The 10,025-nt window shown below is 44.9% G+C and overlaps 1 long non-coding RNA gene across 1 annotated transcript in view; it reads right to left on the bottom strand.

Annotated features, from left to right (window-relative positions):
* Positions 1-2,650: 2,650 nt before the first annotated feature.
* LOC125619017 overlaps positions 2,651-10,025 on the bottom strand; it is a 9,876-nt gene continuing 2,501 nt past the window's right edge. Inside the window, exons 2-3 of the long non-coding RNA XR_007350478.1 lie at positions 3,744-4,051; positions 2,651-2,882 (exon numbers count right to left, since the gene is read on the bottom strand). This is a non-coding gene — a long non-coding RNA (uncharacterized LOC125619017). The remainder of the gene's footprint in view (positions 2,883-3,743; positions 4,052-10,025) is intronic.

Here is a 10,025-nt window from a genome sequence, read left to right as displayed (position 1 = left end):
GATATGTAGGTGTGTTGTGGTGAGTGAGAGAGAGAGAGAGAGAGTCTTAATATCTATTGTTTAGTTTTCAGCGGACACAACATCTTTGTTTGTATGTGGTGCTGAGGATCAAACCCTGACTGCACGCACGCCAGGGGAGCGGGCTACCACTTGAGCCACATCCCCAGCCCGACTAAAAATATCTTTAAAAAAAAAAAAAAGGGCTGGGGATGTTTTCAGTGGTTAGGGACCCCTGTACTCAATACCCAGTACCAAAAACAAAAACAAAAACAAAAAACACATCCTTAAGGAAACCACTAGATTTCTCTAATTTCTGTTCTCATAGTGGCAGGTGCTGAGATACACAATAAATGTGTGGAATCAAATTGAAGGAAATTAAGAAAAGGGAAGTATTCACCCAACACTGGTTACAAGTTACCCTCTTGCCTGCCAGTCCTTTTCTTGTTCTTTTTCTTTATAGTTGGGGATTGAATTCCTATCCTCCCCACCACCACCACCACCACCACCCTTCTACTTCTCTGCCAGTTGTTTTCTACCATTGCAGTCACTGGGGTTCTGTGATTTGTTTTTCCACATTTGGGATTCTTCCCTTGCACCATTCCATCTATCTATCTATCTATTTATTTATATAATGTGGAGCTGGGTATTGAACCCAGAGCCTTGTACATGTAAGGCAAGCACTCTATCAACTGAGCTATATCCCCAGTCTAGCACTACTCTGATTTTTGGACCAGCATGGATATCACCTAGGAGCTAACAATTTAGGAGACATGCAGAATCTCAGGCCTGCCAGACTTGCTATTTAGAATCCACTTTAAAATTTTTTTTTTTCCTGTGTTTGGTCTCCAACTCCAGACCTCACAGATGTTAAGCAATCTTTCTACCACTAAAACTAGACTGTAGACTATCAGCCCTCAGGATCTGCATTTTAATAAGATCCCCAGGCAATCTTGGGCCCATTAAAATTTAAGGTTCTAATAATAATGATCATATTTAATAATAAACATTTTAAGTGCCTACTATGCTTCGTGCTTTAAGCACCTAAATACATGTCATGTATAATGACCATAATATGTTTGAATTGCCTACCTATTATTGCTTATATTCTTCTTTTCTTTTTTTGGTATCAAAACCCAGAATGAACCATTGTTTGTATTTTGAAGTCTATCACATTGTGTTACTGCTGTCCTTTATACATCTGTCCCCCTGACACACTAATGATATTGCTTTGGACAAATTGCTAATCTTTCTGGGTCTCTATTTCTTTTTTCCCTTATAGAATGAAACAATAATGGAATCTACTTGAAAAGATAAAATCAAGGCTTAAGGAGCACTTAGCACAACAAAATGATTCTTGGAAAATGCTCAATATATGCTCCTTATTCTAAGTTTTCAGTCTTATAAAAAGAGCATGGCAGGGCTGGGGATATAGCTCAGTTGGTAGAATACTTGCCTTGCATGCACAAGGCCCTGGGTTCCATCCTCAGCACCAAAAAAAAAAAAAGCCTGGCAGCCAGGTAGGTGCAGTGTAATCCTGGCCAGGTGCATGCCTGTAATCCTGGCCACTCTGGAGGCTAAGGTAGGAGAAACTCAACTTGGAGGTGAGCCTCATCAAATTAGGGAGGCCCTAAGTGACTTAGCAAGAATCTGTCTCAAAACAAAAAGGACTGGGGCTGTGGCTCAGTGGCAAAGTGCCCTTGGGTTCAATCCCCAGTACAAAAAAAAAAAAAAAAAAAAAATTAAAAGAGCAAGGGTTCAGGGGCAGGGGTTTTGGCTCAGTGGTAGAGCACTTGCCTAGTATGCATGAGACACTGGGTTTGATCCCTGGCATCACATAAAAATAAACAAATAAAATAAAAGGTACTGCTGCATCCATCTACAACTAAAAAATAAAAATAAAAAAAAAGAGCAAGGGTTCAAAGGTCTTGACACCAAGCACTTCTAGAAGATTCCCTGTAGAACTTAACTTTCACAACAATGTAATGAAGGTACCAGGGCATAAAACAGGCAGGACATTTAGACTCTAGGGAGTACAGAGAGACAGAGAGGGAGAGGAAGAGAGAGAGAGAGAGGGGTAGATAGATCACATTCATATAACTTAGTATTGTTCTCATCATTTTACTGCTGTGGATCTCTTACTGTGCCTAATTAATGAATTAACTTTCGCTAGGTGTGTATGTGCAGGAAAAACCTAGTCTATGTCAGATTGGGTAGGAGCTGCAGCTTCAGGCGTCCCCTGGAGGGTCTGGAACCCTGGCCTCCTGGAATACAGGGGGACCTCTGTAGATAAGAAAGTAGTCCTGATGTTCTTCAGAATGCACTGCCAGAGGAAGGAAGAAGAGGTGATTACTGTTAATGCCTTAAGTCTGCAACAGGAAATGCAGGCCTGGGCCAGGCCTCCCTTCCAGAGAGCCTCCTCCCGCCCCCATTTGAGACTTAATGAGGGACCCTGCTCCCTCCATTCAATTTAAAATGTCCCTGTGGAGGGCAACCGAGTCCCCACCTCCCCACCCCTCCCCCGCCCCTGCAAGTGAAAGGAGTTCATTAAGAAGCAGATTTCAGGCCCCTAGGACTCCCGCTGGGAATTTCACCAAAGGGCCAGGTTTTCCTAGGTGAAAGGTCTGCCCTGCACAATCCAAATGCCAAAGGGCATGTTTTAAAAATTCAACTTTTAATTTTGAGACAATTGTAGATTCATAGTTGTAAGAAATACTCTAGGCGCTATAGTATTCTGACCCAGTTTCTCTGGATGCTCAGATCCAAAGGTGGCGGGACCAGGATATTGACGTCCAAGATTCCGAACATTCCCAGGAAGCCAGGATCTCACATCACCTAGGGCGATAATTTCACTGACCAGCTCCAGGGCTTCTTTCTATCAACATCTAGAACAAAAAATTCCATTGGATATTTTTACGTTTCGGTTCTCATTATGATCTTTAGTCCCCTAATTAGAAAATCACATAACAAATTAAAAACACAATTGGTTTGGACTTTTGACATCTATGTCACAAAAGTCATTGATAAGGAAATGCTGCGATTGTTCCAGATTCAAAGAAACTAAAAAAGATAGGGCCAGGGGTGTGGCTAAGTGGTAGAGCCTTCGCTCGCTGAGCATGCGCGTGAGGCCTTGAGTCCAATTTTTAGCACCTGGAAAAAATTTATTCTATCAATAAAGTCAACCAGGCGCAGGTAGAATGGACACTGACCAAAAGTAGGGCCCTGGCCGCAGTCCTACTGAGTGGCTTAGTGTAGAAATTGGCTCTGAATTTGCTGGAAGCCGGAGTGGGGGTGGGGGAGTCAATTCCACTTCTAGTTTTTAATCCTTAAACAGGTAAATTAATGAAAATAATCCTCTATTGTTGGACTTCAAGGGAAGTTGGAATTCTCTGATTTCTGTATAGAATTTGGTGATGAAATTGTTTGCTGGTTCAAAGATCCCTGTCTCAATCTCAAGATTGTTGTTGTTGAGATACATTTTCAAAGTGGCATTCCTGGGGAAAAGGACATTAAAACTGTCACCTCTAGAAATCTGTTTTTTAAAGGGCCCTTTAAAAAGGTGGAGGGCAGGGATAATAATGCTCCACTTTTCGGAAATCTCACCCTTCATTACAAATTCATGGTAGAGATCACTTTGCCTGAGAAAATGAGGCCTGGGATCTCTATTGTTGGCTTTGTTTTTCTCTATAGAACAATTATAAAGTGAATGCCTGGCCAAGCCCCCCGTCAAGGCCTGCTATGCATACCTCTGCTGGGTGCTTGTGAACACAACTGGGTGTAACCTGGGAGCTGTTACTTGGAGAACTTTCTCTTCTTTTTGCATCATTTGAAAGATGGAGGGGTCTGTTCCTTCATTCAGGCCCTAGACCTTCAATAAGCACTTCCTGTATGCCAGGCCCTGTGCTAGGTGCTGGCCACAGGGCAGTGAACACGACAGACTGTTGCTCCTCCCTTCTGCTGCCCACGGTCTGGTCTTCTGAGGGAGAAACACCTTACTTGAAGCCTCAGTTGAAGACATTCAGGGGAGAAGTGGAGGAAGGAGGCAGACTTGAGCCTGAAAGATGAACAGCAGCTCAGCAGACAGAGTGTCAACTATCACCAGGCTCTAGACAAGGACACACACAGGGAAGACCCAGGGTCCTGGGCATCTCACCCAAGCCTGGTTTGCAGCATCATGCTGGGTTTATGAAATTCATGAAGCTTGAAGGGAAAGGAATTACCCAAAGAAAATAAGGACAGTTTTATAAAAGAGGTTTGAACACATCCCCTCTGTGTTTATTCTCAAACAGAGCAGGAGGGGCGGGGGTGTAGCTCCTCTACCAAGGGTTTGATCTCCAGCACTGCAAAATAAAGGAGGAGTCAGTATTCAATCAACCCATCAGTGCAGAGCTGATGAAGCCTGAACGTGGAGCAAATCTAGGAAGCAAAATCCTGGTAACAGGAGAGGAGTCAAGGATGGCACTATGAATTTTGGGCTTATTCCCTGCTACACAATCTGCCTCTTTTTTTTTTTTTTTTTTGACAGTAGAGTCGTCAGGTCCCCAAAGAGGGCAAGACACTTGCCCATGTTCCTTCAGCGGGGTAGCAGAGGTAGCAGGAGAACAGAATCAAGGCTGGGAACCTCTCCTCAGCCATACTTTCCCTCCAGAGGTCAAGTCTGAACTTCCAAAGTTAAGGGAAGCCAAGTCCAGGTGACTTGCTGGTTTGCCTGAGGGCAGGGTAAGGAGATGATGACAGAGAGCTTCCAGGGAGGGAAGGAACATTTAGTGAATGCCCAGTATGGGGTACAAGTGTCCTTGCTCTCAGGAACCTCAGTGTGGATGAGTCAATGTCAATGTTACTGCAGGAGCCTGGGGGTATAACTCAGGGCTAGAAACTTGCCTACCAAGGGCCAGGACCTGAGTCCCATCCCCAGCACTCCCCCCCCCCAAACACACACACACACACACACACACACACACACAGAGAAAGGAAAAGAAGACACTGATGAATGCTACCTGACCATATTCTTCTGTGCTCTTGTCTAGTGAGGTACATTTATATAAAATAGTTCAATGACCCATTTTGGGATTTAAAAAAAAAGAAAACAAGAGGTTTGGGTGTTCCTGTTGAAAAGGAAAGGTGAGAAACCCACTTTGCAAATGAAGGTGGCTGCTAATGACACCACAATTAAGACCCTTGCACTTCACAATGGGCTCTTTCACATACAAGCCCCAGGCCCCACAGTCCCTGGAATCAGCCTTACTAATTTTATTATTATTCCAATTAGAGTGGCCAGAGGACTGAGGGCAAGCTCCTTTGCATAGTACATAAGGTGGGGGGGGGTCACACTTGACAGAGGGGGGTGGATCCAGCTGGCACTCCCTGCTCTGCCACCAAACAGAGGTGGCTCTAGGACAAACTGCCTCCACTTGCTGAGCCTCAATTTCCTCAACTAGAAAACGGTTCAGGGTCCCCAACACTGCCTGTAGACCTAGAGGTGAACTGGGCTCACCTTAGTAGCAGGGAGCTCAAGGGACAGACAGAGCTATCTCCACCCGGAGGAGGCAAAGAGAACATTCAACTCTGTCCCAGTGGGGAACAGCATGTGTTCACTATTGATAACAATATAGTTTTTTATTTAATCAGCACTTTCATGGTATTTTCCAGTGAGCTAGGCACTGTCTGAAATTATTTATATATATAATTATATATATATATAATGGGAATTATACGACCATTTATATATATATATATATATATATATATATATATATATGGTCGTATAATTCTCATTATAACCCTTTGAAGTAGGTAAAATTATTATCTTCATTTTAATGATGAAGAAATTGAGACAAGTCTTGTGGTCTTGTGCTCATTAAAACTACCTGTCTGCCGGGCACGGTGGTGAAAGCCTGTAATCCCAGCAGCTCAGAAGACTGAGGCAGGAGGATCCTGAGTTCAAAGCCAGCCTCAGCAAAAACTAGGTGCTAAGCAAATCAGTGAGACCCTGTCTCAACATAGAACCAGAGAAGTGGCGCATTGGTCTTGTGCAGCTGAGTTCAATCCCTGGTACCATCCTGCCCAAAATAAACTTCCTGCCCTATATTAAGCACCTATGATCTACTGTGCTAATCACTTCATAGATATTATTAAAAACCTGTCAACCTGCCGTTGGGGCTATAAAAACCGAAAAGATGATAGTATAATTCAAGACAAATGCAATATTGAACCAGCACTACTTTGTATTTTATTTTGAGACGGGGTCTCACTGCCTTGATAATTTGCTGAGACTGGCTTTGAACTCGCAATCCTCCTGCTTCAGCCACCCAAATCGCTGGGATTACAGTTGTGTGCCAATGTGCCCGGTCATAATTTCTAAATTATAGAAGAGTTTCAAGGTTTCAAAGCTGGTACAGAGAACTCATGATTTTTAAAAAATATTTTTAAGTTGTAGATGGACACAATATCTTTATTCTTATTTATTTATTTTTATGTGGTGCTGAGGATGGAACCCAGGGCCTCATGCACGTTAGGCAAGTTCTCTACCACTGAGCTACAATCCCAGCCCCAAGAATTCATGATTTTTTTTCTCTCTCTCTCTTGGTGGTGCTGGGGATGGGACCCAGGATCACATGCTTGCTAGGAAGTCAATCCTTCTATCACTGAGCCACACCCTCAGTCCAGATCACAGAATTTTTATCTCCTTAATGCACATTGATCACCTTTCTGATTATAATGATTGTGATCTGATGGGATATGTTTTAAAGTAAATGCTGAGGTGACCACACAGAGCAGCTGCTCACTCAAACTCTGGCTTCACCCCTGATTAACCTTGTATATGTCCCTCTGTCCTCTGTGCTTCAGTCCCCTTACCTGAAATGGGGCCCCCAAACACCCTTCCCCTGCCTCCCAGTGGGGTGGATGTGAGGCTCAGATAAGATGGCAAATACAACCAAAGGCCTTTGCAAACTGAAGTTCTGTGCCCTGGGGAGGCCACAGGCCATTTTTCCTTCCACCCATTCTCCTGATGGTTATGATCCTTTCTGAGTGCCAGGACCAAGACCACCTGTCATTCAGATATTTGCTCTTCCTGGATTTAGGGCTATGCTGTCCCCAGAAGTGCCTGCCTTGTTTCAGCTCACCCAGCCCCTTGCCATCTGAACCAGCATTCTCCTTGGTGGCACAGACATCCTGTGCCAGGTGGCAGGTCTTGGCTTAATGTTCAGAAAGCAGAGGTCCACCAGGCCTCCCAAGTTCATAGAGATTTTTTTCCACATAGACCTTCCCTAGATGGTGGGGCTAAACCATAAGTCCTCCCAAGAGATCCCCTTCTTGCTGGGTGTGATGGCACACCCCTGTAATCCCAGCAACTGTGGAGGATGAAGTAGGAGGATTGCAAGTGAGGCCAGTCTTAGCAATTTAGCGAGATCCTGTCTTAAAATTAAAAAATAAAAAATGTTGGATGCCTATAATTGCAGTGGCTTAGGAGGCTGAGGCAGGAGCATTGCAAGTTCAAGGCCAGCCTTAGCCACTCAGAGAGGCCCTAAGCAACTTAATGAGACCCTGTCTCAAAATAAAAAATAATTTGTTCCCAGGTTTTGGCACCAAAAATAAATAAATAAACAAACAGGGCTGGGGATGTAGTTAAGCACCCCTGGGTTCAAACCCTCATACAGAAATTTAAAAAAAAAATGACTGGGGGTATAGCTCAGTGGTAAAGTGCCCCTGATGTCAATCTCTAGTACCAAAAAAAAAAAAAAAAAAAACCACAGAGAGAGAGAGAGAGCGCGCGCAAGCTAGAGAGAAGAGATCCTCTTTATCATCTTTATTGGTCTTCCTGTAGCAATTGACCAGAATAATACACTTTATTTTATTTTATTTTATTTTATTTTTGTACTGGGGATTGAATCCACAGTGCTCTACCATTAATCTATAAACCCAGAAATTTTTATTTTTATTTTGAGACAGAGTCTCACTAAATTGCCCACACTGACAACCAATTTGCCATTTTCTTGTTTCAGCCTCTTGAATCACTGGGATTATAGGCAGATGCCACCAAGCCTGGCGGGAACATACTTTTGGGAGTTTGTCCCCAACACCAAGAATTTCCTGCTGCTCCTCCCCCTCAGGCCCTGCAGGGAACAAGGCAGGTGCTGAGGCAGTTCCTTCCTCAAGTCTCCTTAGCCTTTTCCTGGGCTCTTAGGTAGAGAAATATCCAGTGAGTTTAGACACTTTAGCAACTCTTAAAGTCTTTGCCATTTGCTCATTTAATCACTAACTGGCAAGAGATGCATGGAGGCCAAGGTGCTAGGAACAGCATTTGCCGGTAATCCCAGGTACTCTGGAGGCTGAAATCAGGAGGATTACAAATTTGAGGCCAGCCCAGGGCAATTTAGTGAAATACTGCCAAAAAGTCAAATTTATAAAAGGGCTGAGCTGGGCACGTACTTCAGTGGTAGAGAGCTTGCCCTGCACGAGTGAGCCCTGGGTTCAAGCCCCAGACAGAAAGACACACACACACACACACACACACACACACACACACACACGGCAAGGAGAAAGCTGGGTTTACTCAGACCTAGAGCCCCAAAGGCAGGAAACCTGTGTTCCTTCATTCATTCAACAAACTTGTATCCAGCTCCTTTTGGTACTGGGCTTCCCCTCCCCCCATCATTACTAGAAAGAAAATTTGCATCAACCCCAGATAGACAGACGTAGTTCCTGCCTTTTTAGAATGAACTTTACAATGTGTATGTAGAACCATGTAAACAAGAAAAGAAATATGCAAATCAATTTCAGCCAGCTCTAAGAGCTACCTGATCAGAATGAAATAGAAAAGTAGTGATGGAGAGGGGAGGTGGTTCGGTGGGGCAGTCGGGAAGAGCTTCTCCGGAAGGTGACCTTTTGGGAGAGAACTGAGTGGTGAGAATTTTGTCATGCAGTGCTCTGGGAAAAGAATGTCCAGGTAGAAGGAACAGCCGCGCAAGTCCAAACTGCAAACAGCAAAGAGGAGGGAAGATTGGAATGGAGTCAGCGAGGGGAGAGGGCAGGAGATACCTGAAGAGGTAGGCAGCATTAGCTCATTACAGGGTCTTGTAGACTCTCCTGTCAATCATTCCTGTATTCACTTAACACATTTATTTTTAATATGGGGGCTTGAACCCAGGGCACTTAACCACTGAGCCACATCCCGAGCCCTTTTTATTTATTTATTTATTTTTAATTTTGAGATTGGGTCTCACTAAGTTGCTTAGGGCCTCACTAAGTTGCTGAAGCTGGCCTTGACTTGCAGTTCTCCTAATTCAACTTCTGGAGACCCTGGGATTACAGGCATGTGCCACCATGTCTGGTTTAAGACTTATTTATTGAGCGTCTACTTTGATCCTGTCCTCAGTCTAATACATGGAGACAATTAGCAGATAAAGGAAATAAATAAATATAAATACTAGGAACGGTAATATTAGGAAGCACCATTTTCAGATAATACAATGCCCATTTAACGGCAGAGGCAACAAGACGTGCTCATGGAGTCGGGCTTCTTCCTCAGGGAGAGGATGTGTGCAGAGCCTGGGAACCCAGGCAGCCAGAGACCTGATGGCCTCTTCTCTCCGTTCCCCTCCCCTCCGCTAAAGATGGCTGACAAAGACCTAGCTGGGTGGAAGGGAGGAAGGGCTAGTTAGAGGGTCCACAGCGGGGTGACCTGCAGAGGCATAGCAGCGCCCCAGTGGCACTGCGACTGACTGGAGGTGAGGGTGAAGCGGAGACTGCTTGCTGTGTGACTTCAGAGGGGGCCTTTCCGTCTCTGGGCCCCGCATCCAGGTCTGTCTGGGGTGGGGTGGGGGGGCTGGATAAGGAGGAGAGTTGGGTATCTGCAGTCCCCTTCGGGCTGGTTATCCCGTCGGTGATTTAACAGGCCTTTGGGGACGAGAGGCGGCGCCCGCGGAGGAGGGGCCGAGGGAGGCTCCCGGAGTGATTTCAAATTTCCCTCGTCCGCTCCCCCCCGCGCCGCGGCCGGGCTCTGAGTGGCTGCGGCGGGGGCGGCCCCG

The sequence above is a fragment of the Marmota marmota genome, unplaced genomic scaffold (genome assembly GCF_001458135.2).
Source record: "Marmota marmota marmota unplaced genomic scaffold, marMar, whole genome shotgun sequence".
Lineage (NCBI taxonomy): Eukaryota > Metazoa > Chordata > Mammalia > Rodentia > Sciuridae > Marmota > Marmota marmota.
This window is presented reverse-complemented; position numbering and strand designations above follow the sequence as displayed.